Here is a 26,693-nt window from a genome sequence, read left to right as displayed (position 1 = left end):
ACAGTCTTACAATGACTGTGCACCCATTGATAACAGAGCATAAATCCTTTTCATATCCACCTCTCGCTCCTTTTTATTCCAGCAATCCTTCTGACACTCGCCCCGACTTGCAGAAACCTTCCTTCTCATTAACGGCTTCAACCGTCAACATCAAGCGTTGCATACATTCTTATCTAATGTTCAATGTACTTATTAACTTTTATTAAGTTATGTTCTGTTTCAATCTCTGTTTTAATGTTATGAATTCAAATGTAACTGGTTCGTTGTAATGTAAACCGGAGTGAAGGCATTGTCAGCTGTACCTCGGTATATAAACAAATGCTAAATAAATAAAATAAATAAAAACTACAAGTCCCTGCATCCAATGGGATAAACCCAGGACTGTGTCAACCCTGTTGGGTAGATTGGGAGCCAGTTTTACTTAACGAAAATAGAATATGAGTGTACTGTTGCTGCTGCGTCTTGCATATAGTTGGAGATTTCATGTGAGTGATCTGTTGTTGAATTTGGCATATCCCAGCCAGGCCATGCATCAAATACTAAGCTGGTTGAGCAATCCCATCCTCTTCCAAAATGGTAAATTGCATGCTTTTCAACCAGATTGGTCAGCTATTTGAATATCTCTACTTTCATAGGATGTGGAAGCACAAATGTCCAACTGTACACACAGGGGTAGATTTTTAAAAAGTACGCCCATGCGTATTTTTGTTCACGCACCAGGCGCAAACAAGAGTACGCCGGATTTTAATAGATACGCGTGTAGCCGCGCGTATCCTTTTAAATCCGGGGTCGGCGCGCGCAAGGCTGTGCAAAATCTGCAGCCTGCGTGCGCCGAGTCGCACAGCCTGCCTCCGTTCCCTCCAACCCCCGCACCTTCCCTCACCATCCAGCCAAGCCGACACTTAACACAGCGGGACAAAAGATTTAAAATTGTTTGTTATAATTTTTTTTCTTTTGGAATATGCCTGGGAAAGTCACTGTACACCATTTACTGCAGGAATATGGATATTGAGAAACTGAGCATCTCATTGTTGGTCCCAAAGTTGTACAGTGAAGTCAAACCGCTACGTCTGCCATCCACCTGGCAATCACATTTCGATTCCTAAATGATAGGATCTATAAGAGCCAAACTGATAAAGGTCCCCGCTGAGAAACCCATGGAAGGAAAAAATACAAAGAAGCACACTGCAGACATCATAAAATGTTTAAATAGTAATGAGCTGTACAATCAGGTACCTGGTATTGCTTTATATTAAATGAGAACATAAAGACAGTTTATAAATACAACAGTTAAAACTGATAACTTACTCCTACCGACCATAAGTGCACTCTTATTTCATTATCGACCTGCTGGAGATTCTCGTGCACGCTTACATTTTGTTTATGTGGTGAAATAATTTACGGACAAGGTTAGGTTTTATCCTCTTTTTTTTTTTTATAGCCATTTTTATTGTCATCTCGCTCAGCTGTACTGATAGCTGTTTGTGTTTCTCCTTCCTTTGCCTCTGCCTGCTGATTTATTACTTCAGGAACAGAGATACAAGACATAGGTAAGTAAATCAGTGGTGCATTTATTTCCAAATCTTATTGATTAAAAGGAAGCTTAAACAAATAGAGGTGTTTACAGGTGGAGAAAATTTAGGGGGGAAGAAAGGGTGTACATAGTCAGTCTGAAATTGATAGAAGGAACACTAATCAAATCAAATTCAGTTTTATTGCCTTTGCTCTAAATTTAATATCAGAGGAGCAAAATTGCCCAAATACAATCAGTCAAAATGTGATATTTTTCATAAGGTATAGACTGTGTTCTCTGTAACGAGAACTGTGGTTGGTTGTACTATGCAATATATGTCCTGTGATACCAGCAGATTTAAATGAGGTTATGAACAGGGAGTTTAGCATAGAGTAACTGCTTGAATTTAAGGTTTCAGTAGAATTCACGCGCAAGACACCAGAGGCAGGCTGAGCTGCAGAGTCTCCAAGCGTGGATGAGACTGTGGTGCAGGGAAGAGGGCTTTAGATCAGTTAGGAGCTGGGAGCATTCTGTGTGAAGGGGGAAGCCTGTTTCTGAAAACCCGGCTGCTGGCACGAACAGTGAAAAAGGATATAGAGCAGCTTTTAAACTAGAGCATGGGAGAAAGCTGATATTTGCTCAGAAGTTGATGGCTCAAAGGGGAGTGTCCCAGTTAGAATATCCCAGGAGAGAGGATATGCTTAAGTCAGAAAAGCACACAGATGTAAATAACTCTAAACTGCCTATATCTTCTGCTAATTAGCACAGAGGTAGATTTTTTAAAAAAACACGCATGCGTCCATGTGCACATGGTTCCCGGCACACACACATGGAGGCAGGCTATTTTATAACATACGCGCGTTGGCGCAATAAAGGAGCGAACTGGGAGGGAACTTACCTAACCTTAACCCTATTCTTCCTCCTTTTTACCCTCTTCCCAACACCTAAACTGCCCTACCTACTCCAGTTTTATTTTCTCTACTTACTGCTCCTCCAGAGCAAAAGTATCTTCCGTGTGCTGACTGGCTGCCAGTGTGCACTTCCCCGGGACAGCGTCTAATGGCAATGTCCCAATCCGCCCGTCCCCCCCCCCCCCCCCCCGCCACGCCTCCCCCTAGCCCGCCCCAAGGGCCCGGCACTTCAGCACATATCGGGGGTTACGCACGTGGCCGGGCCCTATAGAAAACATGCGTGGCTCACGCAGGGCCCGGCCATGTGCATAAACCCCCAAATTTTATGCTCGTGGGCCTTTTAAAATTGGCCCGATATTGTGAATACAAATACAAACAGAAATGAAAAACATACTTTAAAATATCTGTATGTGAATACCAGAAGTCTGAGTAGTAAGACTGGAGAGAGGGAATGTATAGCATTCTCCAAAATATAGACATAATAGGCATCTCAGAGATGTGGTAGAAGGTGCATAACCAATGAGACTATGGGTTATAAATTATACTGACATGGCAGGGCAGATCAAAATGGTTAGAGCGGTGACAATATGGAGTGAATTTTCAAAGGGTTCCAAAACATAAAAATAGCATATATTTTATTTATTTATAAGATTTATAGCCCACCAATCCACAGATATTATTGTTCACACTGATGGGAGTACTTTCTGGGTGTATGGGGGGGTTGAGGGTCTCCTTGCATGCCTTTGCTTTTTTAACTGTTATCCTCTTTGGAGGTATGTGTGAATGTACCGGCTTAGGCTTTCTTTTTCCTCTTCTTTTGGGCCATATGTGTTTGCTGGCACATACATTTGTATCAACGCTCACCTTAGGCTTTGAGTCTTTACTCGGTCACCTTCGGGTTCCAGATTGGGGGGGGGGGGGGGGTGAGGGTGGCTCATGGGTGGGGTATAATCATAAAACACTCAGAAGCAGCGGTATGAAAGTTTATTTCAAGGTAGCATGTTAATGGCAATGTGATGCAGCATTATCTGATGTCACAGAATTGTATGTTAACTCAGTGCTGTAGTTTATTTGTTATGTTTAATAAACATTCAATTATATTAAAAAAAAAGGTATCGGGGGTTCTCACAGGACAAGCAGGATTGTAGTCCTCACAAATGGGTGACATCGAGGATGGAGCCCTGTACGGAAAACTTTTCTGTCAAAGTTTCAACAAGCTTTGACTGACACTGGCACACTGGGTGCACTGAGCATGCCCAGCCTGCAATTATCCCTGTGAGCCACAGGTGTCTCCCTCAGTCTTCTTTTTTTCCGCTCTGCAGTCAGCATAGCGGTTGGAGCTCTGTGAGGATTTTTTTAACTAATTACCTCATGGAAACACTTAACTTTTCACTTCAAAAAACACTTTTCCCTGCACAGGTCTCCCTCCGCGTACGTTTTTACGACGCTCGGTGAGTACTAATTCTTATTTTCGGTCGGTTCCTGTCACTATCTTAAGGCTGTTAACTGACTGAAGCCTTCCTTCCCCCATTTTTCAGTTAGCTTTAAACAGCTTGCGAGGTATCTCTGTGACACTCTGCTTGCTTATGCTAGTGGGGTAGGGATTTTTTTCCTTAACTTTAGGACTTCTGTAGCTTCAAGTCCTTCGTTCCCTGGTACCCTCACGCAGTCGATACCCTATCGCTACACCGGGACCCTCCTAACCGCCCTGGGCTTTTATATGTCATCAGCGCCCCTCCCCCCAACGGTGCCCTGATGCCTTTATCCATGTTTTTTGCTTTTCAGTGCTACCAGGCTTTTTCCTCCTACGCACTGTTTTTTTTCCTTGGGCGTCCTCGGTGCCGTCCCTACCCAGATGCATGCCATTGACGCCACACGCTTGTTAGTCACTGCCATGCATACTCGGGTCGCCGCCACCGCTGCCCGAGACACTTTTTAACGATCCCAGGGTCACTTCATCGATGCCACCCCCCCCTTTTGGGGATGCCATCGATGCCCCATCCTCCCCACCGATATCCAGCCCTTTTCCATCGGTGGGCATCGGTGCCACATCGATTCGTCGGTGGGCATCGATGCGGATGGTCCCCATCGGTGGACATCGGTGCCGGATGGTCCCCATCGATGGACATCGGTGCCGGATGGCTTGTCCGTCGATGGCATTGGTGCCGGATGGCCGTCCGTCGATGGCATCGGTGCCGGGTCCTTTTGCATCGATGGACACCGATGCCCAGGTGTTTCATCCATGGGCATCTATGTTAGAATGCATCCATCGAGGGCAGTCGATGCCAGGCTGCTCCATCGGTGAAATTCGATGCCCAGGTGGGTCCCATCGGTGGGTATCCATGCCGGCTCGATTCCGTGGATGGGCGTTGATGCCAATGCCAGCCTTATGGCTGGCATCGATGCCCATGCCGATTCCAGGACTGGCGTTGATGCCGGGATGGAATTCATCGACTGGGAGATCCATGCCATCGATTCCATACGTGTCCATATCGATGCCACCGACACACGTGTCTGGGGCACCGATGCCATGTACACTTGGAAATCTGAGTCTGTCCAAATCGATACCGTCAACGTCTGTGGCCCTATAGTTGATGCCCGTGGCCATGCCACAAACGGCATAAATGCCCGCCTCCATGCATCGATGCCCTCGACACCTCCGTTTTCCTTCGGTGTCCTTGACGCCCTATTGATTCGACTTCGACTCAGTCGATGCCGGTATCTTTTTCAATAACGGCAATGTTTTTCGATTATTCGATTCCACATCTTTTCAAAGATACCTATGCCACTGCTGTCAGTGCCCGTCACTGTCATCATTCTCCTGGCCAGTCATCGACGATTTTTCATACCCATTTTGATGATATCCTCGAAGCCCCTTAGGTTGCCTTCAATATCGTCAATACCGACATAGCACCGCCACATAATACCCTCGCCTCCTCACATTGCTCCACGCTTTGGGTTCTTTTTTAAGCCCCGTATTAGCTTAAGACACTCCATTGTGTCAGGAGCAGAGCAGGCGTGCTGACAGTTCGTCATCGATCGCCTTCCAGGACGACGAGGGCTTCCATCTCGGCGCTGGGGAAAGACCGGGCCGAGCACCGTGGCACCCATCATCGCCGACATCGTGATCGTCCGCCGCTGACGCCATCCAGCACATCGGTGCCATCCTTCTCCAGGCTGGACAACGCTCGGGCAGAGCGACATCACCACTGCCATCAGCACTGTTCCTACAGTTTTGGCAGTCCTTGGTGATCCAGAACTTCCGGATCCAGGTCCGACAGCTTCTGCATTGGCGTCACGACACATCGAGCCGCTGTGACGAGGGAAGGGAACATGAGTTCCGTTAGGGCTCCTCTGTTCCTGGCGTGCCCCACCGTCAAGTGGTGTGGGACTATGGCCATCTGTTACACTTAGCAGTCTAAACGCCACTCACCGCCTGGCCTGTCTCCTCTGTACCTGTGCCACCATACCGGGTTTCAGAGCGAGATGGACGTTTACGTCCCCGGCCTTACCCTCGAGGACTCCGGAGACCGTCGGGGTCAACAATCTTCACCGGCTCGTCTTGCGGTGATCCACGTCGGATGGTAAGTACCCGCTTCGGCGGCATTCCCATAGAGTTGTGTTCTCCCATTCGGACCGTGGTTCGAAAAGTTCTGGGTCATGTGCCTTTTAGAACTGTATTAGTGTCACATATCACTATGTTAGCTATGTTAGCCACAATATCAGGAGAACCCCTCTATCTTCTTGGGATTGCAGCAGGGCTTCTTCTCTTGTCAGTAACAAGTCCCTGTGCCGACCAATGCTCTGACTCTTGGTTCCCTCCCAACCAAGGTCCAGCTGCATTGGCTGATCTGCTAAACATGAGATTCAGCAACCATTGCCCCATGTACAAGTCCACCTTGAGGCCTGGCCACAGGTCTCAGTGTCTCCTTGTACAGCATACAGAAATGCGGGTACCACTTACCGCTCACACACCTGCAGGAGCCTACATGATATCCTCCATTGGGACACCTCCTGGTCTCCCATCTGGTCAGATATCAGAGCGGCCACCCCACCTTGTACCAAAGTCCCGGTACACTCCCCCAGGCGCTACGAAGTGCAGAGGGGAGAAGGGAGGGGGGTTGGGGAGTTTTAATTGCACTATTCTTTCTTTTAACAGAAAATAGTTACTCTCCGCACATCCTGGACCTAAGAAAATCCAACTTTCTTTAGACGTCACAGGTACAATGGTATCTTTGGTTACCATCACTCCATACTGCAGTAAGTACATTATTTTAATGTTTCTATGTGCTTTATGGTGAGTCAACATTACAACCCCAAGCTCTGCCGCCGGCACCAGCTTCGGTAAGTGAACTGTCTCTTGCATCACTGTTGGTGAATGCTGTTTTCTCTGCGGAGTGTAACATCATTCACTTTCCTTGCATAGACTACTGCTAACCACTTTCAGTACATGCAAGGAGCTCTCACTTTTTTCAGGACTCACTATACATTTACTAACTGGGATTACTGTCACTGCCATAAATCCCTTCTGTAACACTTCTGGACACCACAGTCTTAAGACCCTCTTGTCCAGCATGCGCACAGACATTCTGATACATTGTTATATGTCCCTGCGCATATTTTCCATAACCTCAACCTTTCAACTTTTCATGGTTGGGCTATGGGGTTTCTTCCCACTATGCATTTTTCTCATAATTCAAAACTGCTATGGGTTATATTCAGTGACATTCTATACTCAATGGACCTAAGTGGTTTCATTGCTTTCGTCCCTGATTCTTATCCCAGTTCGAACTAGGACCTAGTCTCCTTCGACTCATGCTTGCAATTCCTTAGGGTTATAAAGTTTCTCCTGAAAGCTGTCAACCCATTATGCATCTATTGCACTCCAGCATAGTTTCTCATAAACTTCCTGGACGTTGCACCCATGAGTTATGCCCTTATGCCTTCCAATACTGCTTTTGCAACAATTCTTTGTGCATACAGACAGACAGCATAGGGACAATGTGCTTTCCAACTCATAAGCACGCACAACCTCTTAGCTGCTCTGCTAGACAGCTGCGCAGCTCTATCCTTGGCCCTTGTTCACTTCATGCGTCCTTGGGCCACATATCTAAGAGATTTAATGAACGCTCTATCTGACCTTCTCCACGTAGGTTCTATCCTCTCGAATGGTCTCAATTACATGTGTACAGGGCAAATCTTTTAACGCTGAGTTTAACTAAACTTTCCTCTGCGTCTGCATCATTCCATACGATGCACAGGTTCTGCTCCCTACACATGTTTCCTATGCGTTCCCTTAGATGCCTTTTCTTCCATCAAAGGCCTCTTCAATATATCTCTTCTGCTGCCTCTCGTAGCCAGCATTCTTCTAATGTTGAACTGGGATGGGGTTCAGTATTCTTTTCCCCACTCCCTGACTGAGATCAGTATGCTTCCCATACTTCTCAATCCATCATATCAGTAACCTTTTATTCCCTCACCAGTCAGTCCCAAATCATAGACTTACTGATGTTCTTAGGTTCTGGTAGCGTCACAAAACCTTCTAAACATAAATCTTGCCATTTAATATGGCAGGCTTTACCTCCTGACGCTAAAAAAAAAAAAAAAAAAAAAAAAAAAAAAGGTATTACCCCTTTTACTTTTCCACCATTTTTCTTACTCCCTCGGATTCTGTTCTCCAGACATCCTCCACATAGATACACCTTTCTCTTAGGAGGTGTATCGTTTTGGGAGTTGGGTTCCCGTTTTCGGTAATCCTCTCTGAGTCGGCTTACCATGGATTATCCACTGATCAAGCCGCCTCTATTTCTCTAATCACGGAATGAACATATATATTCTCCTTATAAGTCTCATACATTCTACGTTTGAGCCTTTCCATTCCTCTCTTCCACAGTTTGGCAAGGGAACTTCTTTCCCTCTTAATGTCATTCCTGCCAGCAGGGTCCGTGAGTTATGCACTCTTTCCATACTCACCTGACTCCGTTCCTCTGCCACTGAGTAGTTCTACGCATTCAACTTTCTATCCTTTTCAGGTAGATGTTGTATCTCCTTTCCTCAGGAAATACTCTATTAATTTTTCCTAACCTCTCTCTCTCTCGCCCTAGGGAGAGACTGGGTTTTCCACATTCCTGGACAGTAATGCTGCGCTTACATTCTATCTACATTGCACTGCATTCCATGTGAATTCCACTTGACTCTTTCCTTCATGCAAGGGTCAAGCTGCTACTTCCAGTGGCCACACAGACCTAATCCTTCTGATTAAGTGGTCTATATTTCCTTTCCTACCAACAAGCAGACATTTCACTACAACACTGTGGGTATCCACATACTGTTGTGTCCGTCTTAGCCTTAACAGCTTCCCTTTGGTTACTGCTGCTTGTACTTTTTTATCAGGTTGCAGCCTGGAGTCCTCTCCATACCTTCGCAGCCTATTATTGCTTACATTTGACTAGCCGGCATGCTCCATGTTTGGCCAGTCCGCCTACTCTTACTTTTTTCAATTCACTACCCAACATCCTTCCACAAACCCATTATGGTGTTGCGGATGCCCTCCGTTCCCATTTCCACCTCAGTCGTTACGCCTTTGCGCATCTGCGGTGTATCTGGTGCATTCCCGGGCATCCTCAGCTCGGTACTCACCCATTTGTGAGGACTACCATCCTGCTTGTCCTGTGAGAAAGCAAATGTTGCTTACCTGATGTAACAGGTGTTCTCACAGGACAGCAGGATGTTAGTCCTCACGAAACCCGCCCGCCACCCCGCGGAGTTGGGTCTGTATACTTTTATTTTAGTTTCGCTTGCGCTTTTTAGCTATAAGACGAGACTGAGGGAGACACCTGTGGCTCACAGGGATAATTGCAGGCTGGGCATGCTCAGTGCACCCAGTGTGCCAGTGTCAGTCAAAGCTTGTTGAAACTTTGACAGAAAAGTTTTCCGTACAGGGCTCCATCCTCGATGTCACCCATTTGTGAGGACTAACATCCTGCTGTCCTGTGAGAACACCTGTTACATCAGGTAAGCAACATTTGCTATATGAGGGAGGGTCAGGGGGATGTGGGGAAGGCAAACCAATAAGATTTCTAAGTCAGCATCGGAACCGGGGTCGGCGTATAGTGCCAGCCCCTTCTTAACTTGTTACAGTGGGTTGGGGAAGGGAGGGGATTGCCCCACGGATAAAGTATCTTCTAAGGTAAGGACAGAGCTACTTAGCCAGATACCTTTTAAAGGTATCCGGTAAAGTATCATGTTACCTGGCTACCCAAGGCCAGATAATTTAGACCTGCTTCTGAGCAGGTCTAAAGTTATCTGCCTAACCTAGCCAGATATCTTTGCCTCTCCCTGGAACCCCCTCCAAAATGCCCCCTTTTTTCTCCAGCTATAATTTAGCCAGATAAGTGTCCGAATATGCCACATCTGCCATTTAGATGGATAACTGTTGCGTTATCCGTCTAAATGGCTTTTGAATATGGACTCCAAAATGCACTGTGGAATCCTTATGGATAGAAATTTCATGTGTGACAGGTAAGAGTATAACAGTGGGTGTATATGCCATCCACATGGCCAAGATGAAGAAACAGACTGTGAAATGCTAGCAAACATTAGAAAGACAAACAAAATTGGCAACACAATAAATATGATAATTTTATATTTCCCCCAAATTGACCGAGTCAGTTTCTCGTGAAGCGAACACTACCGTTCCAGTACAATTAAGCCCCGGGAAATTCCATCTAAGAGCAGTTAGTGTTATCAAGAATAATTAGGGGAGGATCCATTCAGTGCAGCCCTTTCCTCTGAGGGTTCTGGAATGGCCATCCCCTTTTAGAGGATTTTTAGCAGCTCTCCCTTGAGGGCTCTGAGGGCAGTGCATCTTGTTTTTTGAAGGTTAAGGTGGTGTCTAGAGGTTTTGCAGAAGTTTAGATTTTTGTGCCAGCTCTAGAACTCCAGGAAACACTGCTGGTAGTCTGTGAGTTGGGTCGGGTATCTGCTTTTTCCTAACTACTCCCTGGTGGGTAATAGTGGCATCCTAAGACTATTTTGGGATTTTGAAGAGACTTTAATTTGTAGGAAACCTGGTGAAACCCTGTGCACCACCTGGGTTCAGGGCATGGGGAACCCTGTGTCTGGTGATGCCCAGGTTAGGGAAGACATGCCTCTCTCCATCCTCAGCGAGCAAGGAGGAGGTGTTGACCCAATGCCAAATTTTGGGTAATTCTGGTGTTATTCTCAGTTTTGGGAAAATAATTTTTTTTTGTAAGCAGATCTGGGAGAACGTTTTGGCTGCCTCTCTTTCTGCCCATCACATGGAGCAACCCAAGCTGCTGTTCCAACCTATATCTCTCCCATCAGGGATTCCTCTTATCCAAGAGAATACTGAAACACAGCTAACAATGAGTAAAGAAATAATTAAGAACACTGAGGACACCCATCCGGAATCTTCACCCTGGGGAGAGAGCAGTTTGGGCTGTCTGTGCAGAGACAGTGACTCTATTTTTGCCAGTTTGGAAGGGCTGTCCTACTCATCCAAGTGATATCCTACCCATCTGGGGACTCTATTCTTTCCAAGCCCTGGCAGATAGAAGTTCTCTTGTCCTGGTGTAAGAGACTCCTGCACAGAGGAAAGAGATTATAACAGACAAAGAAATCCTGTGGTGCTGTGGATCAAGTTTTATTGTGCCATTCTCATCAGACATTTTGCAATAGTAAAAAAAAAAAATAATTTTGGACACTAACCAAGTGACTCCTGTGTGGTTATTGGCACATACAGCATACACATTGAGAAAACAGTGCCCCTCTCCCAGAGACAAAGTCAAGGGTACAAAGGATCACCCCTAGCACTCTGGACCTTGGAAGTAATCCCCCCCCCCCCTGACAAAGAAACCAGGCCCTGGAAATAAGAGACTGTATAAGAGCTAGCTTGGTAAGGTCCCAGCCCTGAAGAGACTTGACAAATTATTTTCTAGCCCCAGCAGGTTGCCGTATGCACCCAGGGATGGGGGTTACGCTCATCAGGAAATGCTAGAGAGGTTAAGATTCATGATGCCATAATTGACTGTTTCATGGAGCAGCTGGTCCTAGAGTTAACAAAAGTGTGAGCTACTGTATGTGTAGCTCTCAGCAGAATGCAGGGCTAGGTGCAAGGCTTTACTGTGATGGGACCGCTTAGCAATACTGCATAGGGGTAACCTGCTTGAAACGGCAGTTATAAACCTTAACAGAAAGAAGGCGTGGGGTAACCTGCATAGAGTGGTAGTTACAACTCTTAAAATAAAGGCACGAGGGTAAACTGCATGGAACAGCAGTTACAAATCTTAACAGCTTGCTGGGCAGACTGGATGGAAATTTTGGGGTCTTATCTGCCATCATTTGCCATGTTACTTTGCTATTATAATGGAATTAAATTTGACATAATTATCGGGGGCAGGACATTAAGTAAAACTCCTGAAGTGGAATATTCTGGAGTAAAAAAAGGAGAATATGAGGAAATTAAATAAATACAACTAAAAGGAGCAGTTGCAAAAGTTAAAAGTTTGCAGAAGGCATTGATATTGTTTAAAAATACCATCTTGGAACTCTGGATAAAATATTATTACATACATATAAAAAAAAGCCAAAGGAAGACCAAACAAGGGCCAGTGGAAAAGGCAAGTAAATCAAAAAGGGCATCTTTCAAAATATGGAAAGCAGATACAAATGAGGAAATAGGTAAGAGCACAAGTACTGGCAAGTCAGGAGGGATTCTGCCATAGAGGCAAAAACTAATACAAACCTTTTCATGTACATTTGAAGCCAGAATGCTGTGAGTGGGCTGCTAGGTGAACCAGGTGGTAAAAAGGGGTGTTAAGGGAGGACAAGGAAATAACAGAAAAAATAAATGAATCCCCACACCAGAAACATTCTTTGATGGTGATGATTTACTTATACAGTATGCCGCTTGTCCATCCTTCAGAAGGTTGTCCAAGGCAGTCTACAATCAGAAATAAAAGCACACATGCATGAAAGCAAAAATAAAACTAAGAATATTAGCTTACACTAATCCAGCAGCAGATTTAACATCAACCAGATGTACACAGACAGACACCATTACGGGAAAAAACATTTTAAGATGTCTTCTAAAAGTGCACAGATCAGTTTCTGCCTCAGACATTATGGAAATGTATTCCAAGGTTGAGGGTCAGTCAGTGAAAATATATGCGACCATAGTCATTCTTTAGCTACTTTTTTAAATGAAGGGTGATATAACAAAGCAGACTGGCTAGATCAAAGACGCCATACTGCTACATGCTATTTCAGCTTTTGCCTCCAATAACTTAGGCCCTTAATGCTCAGTGGCCAAAACACCAGACATAGGATTTAAAACCAGATTTGCACTCAATGGACAACCAGTACAAAGCCCTGAGAAGAGGATTCAGAGCAACTAGAGCAAATCTCTATGGTAATAGAAGATGCAATAGATAAAATTGACAAGCTAAAGAGTAACAAATCACCAGGATAGGATAGTATGCACTCCAGATTCCTGAAAAAACTCAATCATGTAATTGCAAACTTGGTTCAAGAAATTTGTAACCTATCATTTAAAACAGCCACAATACCTGAAGACTGGAGGGTAGCCAATGTAATACCAATTTTTTTTAATTCTTTATTTATCATTTTTCAAATTACAAAAACTTAATTTTGCATATCAAAAACACATGGAATAAAATTCAAATGCTAATTTTTCTTTAGGCAAAATAACCTCAATCAGGCAAAAACAATTTCCATTTAACCAAAAAATCAATATAGTAAAATATGATCTAGTAAATTATAGAGAGATACACTTAGTAATTTACACTTAGATACACTTAGTAATTTAAGGAGAAAAAGGCATTGACACGACTACCAGTTACAATAATCCATTTAAATATCTATGGGAGAAGAAGTGGTGGGATTTTTTTATGCCAGAAAAGTTTTTAATTGTTCCAAGATGGCGACATACAGTCAGTAGGGGCGAGTTGGTGCTCTGCTGGGTTCTTGGATTTACCTGTTTCCTATGATTCTAATGCCACCAAAAAGAAAGGGGAAGATTAGGGTGTATCCCTCTATTCCTCCACCTTCTCCAATTATGCAGCAAGAGATAATTTGCTTCCTCAGCACACCAGCTACATCCCTACGAGTTGAGAAGCCCATTGTGCTGGACGCGGAGAGAGCTGCGATGGCACCGAAGAAGATGTTGTTGAGTCCCAACCAGAGACAAGCCCAGACATAGAGAACAGGGCTGTTGTTGCAACACGGAGCGTCGAACGATGGGACTGTTTCCGGGTTGAGAGCAGAGCAACCAGTGCTGACGGCAGCTGTGCAAGCATTACTTTCTATGGTGGTCGCCCCGGAAGATTCGAACGGCACGGGAACAGCGAGATCTGGACTAGAAGAAGGGGCTCTGGGTGTAAGTTCTGTTGGAAACGACCTGCAAATATCCCAGGAAATCCCCCCAGAGTTTAAACCTAGTGATTCCAGGTCACCCTGAGGTCGTCACTATGGCTGCCCTATGAGATTTAGTGGCGGGAATAGCGAGTGCCATGAACAATTTAAATAGAAAATGTGAGTGTCTAGCTTCCCAAAACACTAAAACTTCAAATGTATTGCAAACCAAAATTGATTCAATATCCACTAAAGTATTGGCTCTCGAAGTGAAGGAGAAAGAGAATTTAAACTTTAAAGCCGCAATGGTGAAAGATAGGGAGGTTCTCGCTAGAAGGGTAGCATCATTGGAAAATGCCTCTAGACATTTAAACATAAGAATTCTGAATTTCCCTAGAATTCTAGGAGAGATTCCGTATGCCACCTTAAAAAGGTTTCTTCAAGAGGTTCTTGGTTTTGAAGATGGAAACTTACCAGCAATCAATAAATGCTATTTTCTCCCTAAAGCAACAACATCATCAATTAGATTAAATCTGCAAAACAATTTTAAGGACATTTTAGAAAACTCAACACTAGAAGTATTGGACAGAAATACTTTATTGGTTTCATTAATTTCAATGTTTGATGTGCAAAGTATAATGAAAAATTATTTTAGAAAATTTCCAATCTCTTTCATGAATGAGAATGTAAAACTTTTCCCAGACCTCTGCTCAACTACACAACTTAGGAATAGAGTTTTTTTAGCACTACGCCAACAAACAATTTCCTTAGGGGCGGATTTTAAAACAATACGCGTGCTGGTACTTTTGTTCGCGCCACCGGCGCGAACAAAAGTACACCAGATTTTATAAGATACGCGCCTAGCCGTGCGTACCTTATAAAATCCGGGGTCGGCGCGCACAAGGGGGTGCACATTTGTGCAACCTGCGCGCACTGAGCCCAGCGCGGCCTGCCTGTTCCCTCCGAGGCCGCTCCGATTTCGGAGCGATCTCGGAGTGAACTTTTCTTCGCCCTCCCCCCACCTTCCCCTCCCTTCCCCTACCTAACCCCCCCCCCCCCCCCCGGCCCTATCTAAACCCCCCCTTTACCTTTGCGCGCGTCGCCGGCAGCCCCGCTCCGTCCTCCGGTCCCGGGGGCGTGGTCCGGAGGCCTCGACCACGCCCCCGGGCCGGCGCCACACCCCCGGGCCCGCTCCCAAAACGCCCCCGGACAGGCCCCCTCCCTCCCCGTTTTGAAAGCCCCGGGACTTACGTGCATCCCGGGGCTTTACGCGCGCCGGCAGCCTATGCAAAATAGGCGTGCTGGCGCGCGCAGGGGTTTTAAAATCCGCCCCTTAGGGTATACCTTCAAATTAAAGTTTACTTGCAAATGTGTGTTGAGGAGGGGGGAGGAAGTTTATATATTTTTTACTTTGGAACAAGTTATACCAATTTTTAAAAGGGCACCAGTGATGATCTAGAAACCTATAGACCAGTGAATCTGTTATCAGTGTTGGGCAAAATGGTAGAAGTTATTCTTCAACAAAGTTACTGGCCATAGAGAGAGACATGGCTCAATAGGGAAGAGTCAACAAGGTTTTAGCAAAGAAAAGTCTTGATTTACAAATCTATTAGATTTTTTGAAGATGTAAATAAACATGTAGATAAGGGAAAGCCGGTTGATAGGGACTGTAACTTTTAAACTGGCATGCGAGCGAATGTGTGCAAATTCATCAGTCTGCGCCCAAGGATGCAGCCATTTCATAACATATGCATATATATGCGTGCATGTTATAAAACAAACTGACCACATGCACTTGCACGCACAATTTTAAGTGGATGCACGCTTGTGCGTGCAAATGCTGCTACTACTGCTTATGTGGGGGGATTTTAAAAGACACACATGCTGATGCCATTGCCAGTTTTCCCAGTTTTCCCATTTGCCCAGTTAAGGGATAGGACTTCCAGATCCCCCTAGTTTAGTACCCTTCCTTCCCCACTGTTAGACCTGACTCTTAAAACTCTGCTGATCTGTCTAGATCCATATCAGAAATAAAGTTATGCGGCAGGGGACCCCGGTGCGCACCAGTTCACGTAAATATTTATGCACTAATTTCAAGTTTAAATCCAGGAATGCCCATGCCCCACCCAGACCATGACCACGCCATGCCCCTTTTTTTGAACTTTTCATCTGTGCACGCAGCAGCAAGTACGCACATATCTGGGCGGCTTTTAAAATCTGCTCGATATGCGCAGGCCCTACATATTCGCGTATCCCTAATTTTGGTGAGTTTGGGGCTTTTAAAATTCACCTTATAGTGTATTTGGATTTTCAGATGGCATTTGACAAAGTTCCTCATGAGAAACTCCTCAGAAAATTAAAGCGTCGTGGGATAGGAGCCAGTGTCCTATTGTGGATTAGTAACGGGTTAAAAGAGAGGGTAGGATTAAGTGGTCAGTTTTCCAAATGGGGTACTACAGGGATCTGTACTAGGATCTATGATATTTAACATATAAATGATCTGGAAAAAGGAACGATAATGAGGAGATCAAATTTGCAGATGAAACAAATGTATTCAAAGTTGTTAAAACAACAGTGGATTGTGAGGAACTGGAGAAGAGACTAGGAAACTGGGCATCTGAGTAGCAGATGAAATTTAATGTTGCAAAGTGATGCACATAGATAGGAGAAAAATAATCCCAGCTACAAGTATACAATGATCAGTTCTGCATTAGGAGCCTGTATCCAGGCAATAGACCATGCAGACCCTGCAGACATTCCTTTTTGAATCATTCCTAATATTCTGTTTGCATTTTTTGACCATCATGCATATTCATTATGGATATCCTGAAACCCCAACTGGATAACTGTGCCTCCAGGAGAGGGTTAGGAAGTTTTGGGATAAGTTATTCAACTATCTCAACTCAGCCCTGAAACACCTCCCACTTATTAAGATAAATTTTGTCTGATTAAAATGTATCTGGATAAGTGGCGATAATATTCAAAACTTGGCATTTATTCAGATAACTCATTCAGATAAATGCCTTTGAATATCAACTTCTAATTTTGAAAGCAAATTCACATTTCCTGATTTATGTTTGGATAAAAAGGCATGATATTTGAGCAAGTATATTGTCTGAAAGGCCTTATTGAAAATAGACTTTTTCTCATTCTGTGCCAATGGAAAAAGGTTTTATTAAAGAAGGTTCTTAGTTTCCTCCTGCCAATCAAATACATTTTCAATCATAAAGAAAGAACATATTTTTGTATTTTCATTTCTTTCTCTGATTGTCAACATGAAAAAAGCATTTTTTTTTTCAGTGTAGATTCAAGATAGAAACCATGAAATTGATTGTGATTGCAAATGCAAGCAAGGAGAAGAACGAAACAGCATTGTGCATTTCCCCTGTTTACTAGGCTCCACTGTTGGCAGCACTCTATAGCAAATGGAAACATATCACTTCAGAATGCAAAACCATAGTACTGTCTTTCTTCTTTGTTTGTTACATTGCACATTTGGTACAAACAAAGAAGCAAGAAAGAATTTTATGAAAAATGCAGACCCGATTAAAAGGAACAAGGAAAGAGGGCAAAAAACGAGTGGGAGTAAGTTATTCTGCCTGCAGAATTTTGAAACCGCTCATCTTAGCATGAGCTAACTTGGGAAAACAAGTCATAGTTGTGTTTGTTTTCCTCTCATATAGTTTTGAAAATGACACAAAATGAAACAATTTGTTGTTTCTCCTGTGTTGTTTTCAAATGAAAGCACATTCCTGTTATCAACTTCAAGATTTTATATTTACACGATTTGATTATGAAGACTTGAAATAGACACAACAGCCTGTTGGAAATCTAAGCCTTTCTGAGCCAGCTAGACTGGCCACTGTGGTGCATAAAACTTCTCTATGCCATTACAGTTATATGGTGAGAAAGATATGAAACTAGTTGCTTATATCCCAGTTCTATGGTTTGTATATTCATAAGAACATAAGAATATGCCATACTGGGTCAGACCAAGAGACCATCAAGCCCAGTATCCTGTTTCCAACAGTGGCCAAACCAGGCTCTAAGTACCTGGCAAGTACCCACAAACTAAGTCTATCTCATGCTACTGATGCCAGTAATAGCAGTGGCTATTTTCTAAGTCAACTTGATTAATAGCAGGTAATGGACTTCTCCTCCAAGAACTTATCCAAACCTTTTTTAAACACTAACTGCACTAACCACATCCTCTGGCAACAAATTCCAGAGTTTAATTGTGTGTTGAGTGAAAAAGAACTTTCTCAGATTTGTTTTAAAAGTGCTACATGCTAACTTCATGGAGTGGCCCCTAGTCTTTCTATTATCCGAAAGAGTAAACAGCTGATTCACATTTACTCCAAGCTGGAAAGTCCTAACCTCTTTAGTCTTTCCTCATAAAAGAGCTGTTCCATCCCCTTTATCATTTTGGTTGCCCTTCTCTGTACCTTCTCCATCGCAACTATATCTTTTTTGAGATGTGGCAACCAGAACTATACACAGTATTCAAGGTGTGGTCTCACCATGGAGCGATACAGAGGCATTATGACATTTTCCGTTTTATTCACCATTCCCTTCCTAATATTTCCTAACATTCTGTTTGCTTTTTGACTGCCGCAGCACACTGAACCGACGATTTCAAGGCATTATCCACTATGATGCCTAGATCTCTTTCCTGGGTGGTAGCTCCTATTATGGAACCTAACGTGTAACTATAGCATGGGTTATTTTTCCCTATATGCATCACCATGCACTTATCCACATTAAATTTCATCTGCCATTTGGATGACCAGTTTTCCAGTCTCTCAAGGTCCTCCTGCAATTTATCACAATCCGCTTGTGATTTAATTACTCTGAATAATTTTGTATCATCTGCAAATTTGATTACCTCACTCATCATATTCCTTTCCAGATCATTTATTGAAAAGCATGGGGCCCAGTACAGATCCCTGAGGTACTCCACTACCACCCCCCTCCACTGAGAAGATTTTCCATTTAATCCTACTCTCTGTCTTTTAACCAGTATGTAATCCATGAAAGGACATCACCACCTATCCCATGACTTTTTACTTTTTCTAGAAGCCTCTCATGAGGAAATTTGTCAAATGCCTTCTGAAAATCCAAATATACTGCATCTACCAGTTCACCTTCACAAAAGTGAAGCAGATTTGTGAGGCAAGCCTTGCCTTGGGTAAAGCCATGCTGACTTTGTTGCAATAAACCATGTCTGTCTATATGTTCTGTGATTTTGATCTTTAGAACACTTTCCACTATTTTTCCTGGCACTGAATTCAGGTTAACTGATCTGTAGTTTCCTGGATTGCCCCTGGAGCCCTTTTGAAATATTGGGATTACATTAGCCACCCTCCAGTCTTCAGGTACAATAGATGATTTTAATGATAGGTTACAAATAGATCTGAAATTTCATTTTTTAGTTCCTTCAGAATGGTGGGGTGTATACCATCTGGTCCAAGTGATTTACTACTCTTCAGGTTATCAATCAGGCCTACCATATCTTCTAGGTTTACCATGATTTGGTTCAGTTCATCTGAATAATTACTCATGAAAACCTTCTCCAGAAAGGGTATCTCCCCAACATCCTCTTCAGTAAACACCGAAGCAAAAAAATTGTTTAATCTTTCCATGATGGCCTTATCTTCTCTAAGTGCCCCTTTAACCCCGTGATCATCTAATGTTCCAACTGACTCCCTTAAAGGCTTTCTGCTTCGGATATATTTTAAAAAGTTTTTACTGTGAGTTTTTGCTTCTACAGCCAATTTCTTTTCAAATTTTCTCTTAGCCTGGCTTATCAATGTCTTACATTTAACTTGCCAGCGCTTATGCTTTATCCTATTTTCTTCTGTTGGATCCTTCTTCCAATTTTTGAATGAAGATCTTTTGGTTAAAATAGCGTCTTTCACCTAACCTTTTAACCATGCCATTAATCGTTTTGCCTTCCTTCCACCTTTCTTAATGTATGGAATACATCTGGACTGTGCTTCTAGGATGGTATTTTTTAACAATGTCCATGCCTCTTTCACACTTTTTACCTTTGTAGCTGCTCCTTCAGTATTTTTTCTATTTTTCTCATTTTATCAAAGTTTTCCTTTTGAAAGTTTAGCACTAGAGCCATGGATTTGCTTACTGTCCCCTTTCCAGTCATTAATTCAAATTTGATCATATTATGATCACTATTGCCAAGTGGCCCCACCACTGTTACCTCTCTCACCAAATCCTGTGCTCCACTGAGAACTACATCTAAAATTGCTCCACACTGAAAACTTTGAGTTCAATTTTCAAAGGGTTTAGTGCTTATCTTATGCGATTAGGAACCTAAATCGGTCCTTTTGAAATTTACTAGGGCTGAGTCCCTAAATTTAGGCTCCTACTTTCACTAGTCTACTAAATGTAGGAGATTAAAAAGTGGGTGTCTGTGGGGAACTAATTAGGGTGGGGGAAAAATATTAGGATGCCAATATTCAGTGGTCCATTTAATGGACAAGTTATCTGGCTAAAGTTAGCCAGATAACGTGCCCAGTATATTCAGCAGGATAAATCTCACACTGAATATACTGTTTAAAGTTATCCAGCTACATATTAGAGATGTGCATTCGTTTTTGCCAAATTGGAAAATTTCAACGAAATTGTCCAATTCGGCATAGATTGGAGGACCCGAAAAACGATTTCGGGGAAAATCATTTTTCGGGTTAGCGCAGGGGGGAGGGACACATTTATTTAAAAAAAAAACCAAACCCACCCCAACCCTTCAAATTTACTTAAGGACAACCCCCCCCCCCCCCCCCCACCATCCCGATCCCCCACCAAGACTTACTAAAAGCCCTGGTGGTCCAGCAGGATCCCAGAAGCAATATCTCCCTCTCGGGCCATCGGGCCTGCCAGGAATCAAAATGGCACCGGTGGCCCTTTGCCCTTACCATGTGACAGGGGCTACCGGTGCCATTGGTCGGCCCCTGTCACATGGTAGGAGCAATGAACAGCTGGCACCATCTTAGAAAATGGCGTGGACCATCCATTGCTTCTTCCATGTGACAGGGGCCAACCAATGGCTCCGATAGCCCCTGTCACATGGTAAGGGCAAAGGGCCACCGACGCCATTTTGATTAGTGGCAGCCGACGGCAAGAGAGGGAGAGATTGCTCCCGGGAGCCCGCTGGACCACCAGTGCTTTTAGTAAGTCTTGGGGGGGGGGATTGGGATGGTGGGGGGGGGGGGGTTGTCATTAAGTACATTTGAAGGGTTGGGGTGGGGGTTTTTTTCCGATTTGTTTCACCAAAAAAAAAAAAAAAAAAACACGTTGGAAAACAAAGTTTTCCAAGAAGTGCCCGACCCAAAGCCCAACCCGATAGCTAAAAACGATGCACATACATATAGCTGGATAATTTTAATCCTAACCACCCATTGGTTGAATATGTCCGGTTAGACATAAAGTTATTTGGCCTCGTGAGGCTGGATAGCTAGCTATTTAGCCAGATATCTTCAGAAATATCCAGATAAGTAATACACCTTTAAAAAAAAAAAGCACCAAGTCACGGGCCTGCTGGCCTAATGCCTACCGCCCTCACCACATATCTCAAGCCTCCCTCTCCCCTGCTCACCAAAAATATGTGCTCCAATCTTTAAAAATCAATAAATAGTTCAAAAAGATGTGCCTCCAGCCCCTCCTCCATCCATATCCCCAGTAAAATATATTTACTTTATCCCTTCCTCTCCCCTCCCAAACATCCGCTCACTCTCCCTCCCAGCCAGGCACTGTCCAACCCACCTGGTTTCCTTGAAAATCGCCCCTCCTGTCTTGCCGGGATCGCTGTGCTGGAATCGTATGCTGGGGTCGCATAACACAGCAATCCCAGCAGGGCAAGAGGGGCGATTTTCAAGGCATCTGGGTAGATGGAAGGGTGCCTGGCAGGGAGGGGGTTGAGTGGATGTTTGTGGGGGGGAGGCCAAAGGGATAAAGTTAAGATTTTTAAGCGGGGATAGGGGAGGAGGGGCTGGAGGCCTGGGCCGGCGGTGCTCATCTTTTTGAACTATTGCTTTTTTAAGATTGGGGCACATGTTTTTGGTGAGCAGGGGAAAGGGGGTTGAGATATGTGGTGGGGAGTGGGCATCGGGGCAGGAGGTCTGCACCTTGGTTCATTTTTTTTTTTAAAGGTGTTCTACTTACCCGGATATCTCTGAAGATGTCCTGGTAAGTAGCTAGTTGTCCAGCCACATGAGGCCAGATAACTTAAGACCTGCGTCTGAGCAGGTCTAAAGTTATGTGGCTAACTTAGCCGGATATACCCAATATTTGGCTAAGTTAGCCGGAAAACAGAATCCCTCCACAAAATGTCCACAGACGTCTCTTTTATATCCGACTAAATTATAGCTGGTTAGCAACATATCCGGCAGTAATTTAGCTGGATAACTGGCTAAAATTGCCGTATTAGCCATTTACAAGGATAACTTTTCAGTTATCTGTCTAAATGGCTTTTGAATATCTATCCCTAGTTGCTTGGCATTGATTTTGAGTACAAGGCACCTAATTAACAGGGTCATTCATCAAAATGCATTATGGTGTTATTTATCGCATTGCGAGATATGTATGCAAATTTTTAAATTTTAGTCAAAGGGGAGGCGTTTTTGCAGGGTTTATTAAAATGAGGGGTGTTTAACGCTGTGTATGATAGCTTAACGCATGTTATCGCATGTTTTAATACCAGAAATAACTACGCCTTTTTTCCTGGAATTAAGCAGTGCGATATGCCCAAAATGGGATTTGCGATATTTATCAAAACTTAACGTAACCACACCCCTTTTTCTTATCGCAGGCGTTATTCATACGAAATATATAGCATTTTGATGAATCTAGGGGTTAGAAGCTTAAATGTAGGCAAATGAATAGCAGGCCTAAATATGGGACCCTAAGATTTAGGGAAAAAGTAAGAGTTTTCAGCTATGAACTAAGGTCCCTATGTTTGTCTGAAAATAGGGCTCTAATATAGATGCCAATTTAGGAGCTCAGCTTTTTACTGAATATCAACTTCAATGTATTCTAATAAGACCAAAGCAAACTACCAGTTCATTCTCAAACTACTGAAGAAATCTTATATAGAATTGCAAACATCTCATTAACACGGGAACTTTCAGACCAGCAAAGGCACACATTGGCGCTATTGCGCCTGCATGCACCCAGGGATGCGGCGATTTTATAACTTGTGCACAGGATATAAAATAGCCTGGACATGCATATACATGTGCCTAATTTTAAATATGCACTTATCTGGGCACGCAAATCTCACTTCTACCACGTAAGTCAAGAGATTCTAAAAGGGGCACGTGCCTACGCCATTGCCAGTTTCACCAGTTCGCCAGGTCCTCCAAACCCCCGTAGCTGAATAACCCAGAGCCTTAAAATCCCTCAGGTATGGCTAGTTTTTTATTTTTTAAAACGTACACCTCATCCCTAGCAGAAGTAAACTTACATAGCACTGGACCTGGGCAATGCAGGCGCAAAAGTATGTATGCACAAAACTGGCCACGTCCATGTCCCATCCCAAACCACTCCCCCACCATACCTCTTTTTGAATCGGCGTAAGATCTACGTGCATGGGAGACATGCACACATCTAGGTGGCTTTTAAAATGTGGTGGGCGCGAGCCAGCCCCACTTGTATGTGCATATCCTGATTTTGGCGCATGCTGGGCTTTTAAAATTCACCTTTAAGAATGCATAAAAATAAACTGCTTAGGAAATGCTTAAGGATGTAAACCAAACTATCTTATCACTGATAAACAAAATTAGAAGCTTCTGCACATCTAGAATAAACCATTTGTTTACCTATGGTATTCTAAAGTTAAATGATGGAACTTTTGCCGATATTAATTCTCTTTTCCAAAATATTTGCATGAATATTGTTGGAAACAAGGAATATGCATACAATTTATCAACTTGACTTCTTCTCCCTCACTCAGCACAAGTCCGGCTCACAAATACTACCTTGCCGTGGACCCAGTATCAGAATCTCTTTACCTGTCAGATACAAATACCAGAAAGGTCTACAGGTTGAAATCTCTAAGTGAAACAAAGGATTTGATGAAGAACATTGATGTGGTAGCAGGAACTGGCGATCAGTGCCTTCCGTTTGATCAGAGTCACTGCGGAGATGGTGGGAGGGCCTCAGAAGCTTCTCTCAACAATCCAAGAGGTAAGAAAGACTTTGTTTTTAGTTTGCGTGAATGTACATCGTATCTGTACTGTAGCGTTCCGATCAGATTGATCCTGTTAAGATGCCGTGTGCCTATCCTTACACCTAAACTGAAAATAAATGTGTATGTTGATATAATATTGATTATTTATTACCTAAGGGCCTGATTTTCAAAAGCAATGGGTTTGACACATGAAATGCACTTGTGTTAGTGGGCTTTTGAAAATTACTACAATATATGCCATTGAATTGTCTATAGGATTTATCCATGTAAGTGCAGTTTATGCGGGTAAATGGCTTTTTAAAATTGCTACAGTAGTAGATACATTTACCCCCATGTGTCTCTTGTGCAAGATACAGTTCTTTATTGGGACATAAAACAATTATGGGCAAAAAGTATTTCATCAACTTCAGCAAACAAGTAGAGCAATCTCTGGTAACTCCTATTCCTCCTGTCTGCTCTGAATATCTTTATTTAGGCTGTAAAGAATATCCTTTTTTTTTTTTTGCTGATTATCTGCTTTAGGACAGTTGCTGGTTGAACTTTTTTCCACTATTCATTCTTCAGAGGCCAAAAATAATTCAGGTGAATCAAATCCTTAGTCATACATTTGTCTCAAAGGCTTTATATATAAGCTTAAGTATAATGAAGTTACATGATTCGCTCAAGGACCCGCAGTGAATGAGGGAATCAAAGCTGAATCAGAAGCAGCAGTGAATATACTGTAGGGCTTTTCAATGGGAGTCCCAGGAGCAATTCCACCACAAATAAGATTTCTCATTAGCACTATGTTGCACTACGTTTGGTTTCCAACCCTTTGCTGTGTTCCTGATAAATCCATCTAAAAGTGTGTCTTAAGTTGGAAGTTACCACTGAAGCCTATCTTGTCAAACTCATATCCATTGTCCGCTTGGAGAAGAGATGGCTGAGGGGGGGGGAGGATATGATAGAGATCTTTAAAACCATGAGAGGTCTAGAACGGGTAGTTGTGAATCGGTTATTTACTCTTTTAGATAATAGAAGGACTAGGGGGCACTCCATGAAGTTAGCAAGTAGCACATTTAAAACTAAACGGAGAAAATTCTTTATCATTCAACACACAATTAAGCTCTGGAATTTGTTGCCAGAGGATGTGATTAGTGCAGTTAGTGTAGCTGGGTTTAAAAAAGGTTTGGATAAGTTCTTGGAGGAGAAGTCCATTAACTGCTATTAATCAAGTTGACAGAGAATAGCCACTGCTTCTTACTGGCATTAGTAGCATGGGATCTTCTTAGTGTTTGGGTAATTGCCAGGTTCTTGTGGCCTGGTTTGGCCACTGTTAGAAACAGGATGCTGGGCTTGATGGACCCTTGGTCTGACCCAGTATGGCAACTTCTTATTTTCTTATGTTCAATATCTCAATTGATCCGTTGCAGCATTTCCCTTAAATGCAAATCCAATTATGTCATGGGCTGTACTGGCATGACTTCTTGATGCATCAGTGGTGATTGTTATAACATTGATAGTTCTCTCTATCACTAATTTAGGTTAATTGATTCTTTATGTGCTAGCTGTTTACAGTAGACTGTTTCTTTTGCTGCCTTTCTCTGATCTGTCCAATAAGAAATCATTTTTACTACCACAATAATAATGCAAATAATACCTCAGAAATTGAGTACTCTTTTCTAGAAATAAACAGTTGTGAACCACAGTCCTCCCTACATGTTTCTCTTTCCCTCAGCCCCCTTCTGTTCACATATAAAAAGTATGGACTGTGTTAATAAGAAGTAATGAGATCCAGGTGGCTCATTCCTGGGCAGGCTAGGGCTGGGAATGCTGCAGGGACAGCATTTACAGCCCCGGATGAGGGGGAGGGTGGAGAGGGAGTCTTTGCTGCCATACAACAGTGATGCCTAGTAGCCAGACTTAGGATCCATGTTGGCCAGGTTCCAGAGGGAGCCACGGTTTGTGGCACCTGACTGAGGACCCATCACTGAAATGGCTTGGCTGAGTTGGGTGAGGATAAATTACTGTAAATAAATAAAATAAATATAAAAATAGGAGGACAATATCTAGGATGTTTTTAATGAAGACTCATGGTGCCCTGGCCCAAAGAAAGTTGGTTCCAATTGAGCTGGAAGCTCAAGAGAGTAGGAGAAAAATGTCGGGCCAAAAAAAAAAAAAAGAAGAAATAAAATTCATGATTGCTGTTTGGCAGTCCTCACACATTAGTGACATCATATGTTGGAGTCCAGCATGGAAAACGTATGTCAAAGTTGCTAGAAATTTGACTGAGCCTCACAGTGCATGCCCATGGCATGCATTATACCACATATCCACGTGGGGTCCCTTCAGTCTTTCTTTTTCACGGTTGGAGTCTCATCTTTTTTTCCTTTTGTTCATGGGGTTTTTTGCTTTTGCAAACTTTTTTTGTGGTCTCGTTTTTCCACTCTTCGACATGGGGTCCTGCAGTCTTCCCAATAGTGTCCCATGGTAGGTTTTTTGGTGGTTTTCTATGTTTCCTTTCACAGTCATTCTCTTCTGGATGATGGTGCCACCAATGTCCACTGGCCATCGATGACCACTGCCATCAAGTTTGATATCACATCCCTTTTATTTGGGACTTCAGGGTTATAGCAATGTCCTCAATGATGGAGGACTGTGTCAATCACGGATTTCCTTGATAGACGTGCCC

At 43.3% G+C, this 26,693-nt stretch overlaps 1 protein-coding gene across 1 annotated transcript in view; it reads left to right on the top strand.

Moving 5' to 3' along the window:
• LOC115094738 (teneurin-1-like) overlaps positions 1-24,010 on the top strand; it is a 337,344-nt gene extending 313,334 nt beyond the window's left edge. Inside the window, exons 16-17 of the mRNA XM_029607996.1 lie at positions 1,530-1,550; positions 23,786-24,010. The gene's annotated coding sequence lies outside the window, so the exon portion shown is untranslated. The remainder of the gene's footprint in view (positions 1-1,529; positions 1,551-23,785) is intronic.
• The last annotated feature ends 2,683 nt before the right edge of the window (positions 24,011-26,693 follow it).

The sequence above is a fragment of the Rhinatrema bivittatum genome, chromosome 6 (genome assembly GCF_901001135.1).
Source record: "Rhinatrema bivittatum chromosome 6, aRhiBiv1.1, whole genome shotgun sequence".
Lineage (NCBI taxonomy): Eukaryota > Metazoa > Chordata > Amphibia > Gymnophiona > Rhinatrematidae > Rhinatrema > Rhinatrema bivittatum.
Note: the sequence above shows the minus strand (reverse complement) of the source record. Positions and strands in the feature narration are given on the sequence as shown.